This window comes from Apis dorsata, unplaced genomic scaffold, assembly GCF_000469605.1.
Source record: "Apis dorsata unplaced genomic scaffold, Apis dorsata 1.3 scaffold_162, whole genome shotgun sequence".
In the NCBI taxonomy this organism is placed as follows: domain Eukaryota; kingdom Metazoa; phylum Arthropoda; class Insecta; order Hymenoptera; family Apidae; genus Apis; species Apis dorsata.
In genome coordinates this window covers 136,330-137,809 of record NW_006263451.1, presented here as the reverse complement: position 1 = coordinate 137,809, position 1,480 = coordinate 136,330, and the positions used below count along the sequence as shown (strand labels likewise).

The window sequence follows — 1,480 nt, the reverse complement described above, 5'->3', positions numbered from 1 at the left end:
TTCCCGCCGATTTCGCGACATCCGATGAAATCTGTCAACCCGACCTGTCAAACAGTACGCGACAATCAGTACGTGCACGATTGTCGCATTCTGCGAAATATTTCGTCGTTTAATAAAAATGGATAGTAATACGACGTGAGTCAATTAAGAGAGGTCACAAAGCGAATCAGTAACGCTTCTTTTTCTTATGATTATATTCAATGTTAACCTGAAAACCTTGTTCAAATGTCATGCTACTTTTACAGTAAACAAGACCTTGCTTACATATTTTTTTTTCCGTTCATTTCGGACCATATGTTTCGTTATATTTTAAATTTGAATTCTATCGTCATTCAATTTTATCAATTCTCTTTATTCTCTTTATTCGATTAATACTTTTTCTATTTTTTTTTTCTATCTATTCGTTTTTCTTATCACAATTGAAATTTAATTTCAATTTTCATAGATTCACGCGTGTGGCGATTAATTTTATCATTAACAGCTTATAAATTAAGGGAAAAAAACGCGACAATCGTAGATTCGTAGCGGCAGCAAGTTTATGGTTGTACTTTTATTACTTTTAATCACGCATTTCATAGTTGCTGCGCTAGAAAGTGATATTTATATGTCAGTTTGTCGCGTTCTCGATACCATTTTTATTTCTCGAGGGAATTCGGCTCGCGCGAAGTGTCCGTCGCGCGCCACGTAGAAAAACACGCTTATCACCGTGATCTTGTTGCGCACACTGTTCCCGCGTGGATCGCTCGTTAAAATTTCCGTCGATCGCGTGGCACACCGATCGAGTATTCGTTTCTTAATCAACTTTCGATTGTACGATTAAACATATGAAAAATATTCATAAAAATTTTGGAGTGATGATAAATAAATTTTAGAAAAAGAATTTTGATTCGTTCGTTTCATGGTAGTTATTTCGATTATTCGAAATATTAAGAATTGAGCATAATCAAGGACAAATATCAATAGATTTATTGATATTAGATTATTAATATATAGATATTAGGTAAATAAATATGGTATATTTTTTTTATAATTATAATGTGTAAATTTGGAATCGAAATTATTTAAAAGAATTTAGATTATAAACATTAGAGTTTAATTAATGATGTATATATATATATATATATATATATATATATATAAATAGTTCTTTCGAAGAATATTATTAGATAAATTTCACGATCAATTTTATAAAATTTCTGTATCAAATCATTGATATTACTATTTTAGATGAAGATTACTATTTTATTTCATCGAATGAAGTATAATTTCTCAAGGACGTGTGCTCTAAATGTTTGTATAATCTTTAGAAATAGGACTTTCGAGATTTTGTTCAAACAGCCTAAAGCTAATCGAGCAAATATAGATAAGCATAAATCTTGGTAAAATTCTTCGTGTAGAAACTATAAATTATTGAACATGTTTGCAAATATTATGATTAACCGAATGAAATTACTCAAATTGTATCTCAAAGTATCTCAAA

General features: G+C 29.9%; 1 protein-coding gene across 1 annotated transcript in view; it reads left to right on the top strand.

The window, feature by feature from the left end:
* LOC102671265 (neurobeachin-like) overlaps positions 1–1,480 on the top strand; it is a 99,835-nt gene that overhangs the window by 608 nt on the left and 97,747 nt on the right. The gene's annotated exons all lie outside the window — the stretch shown is intronic.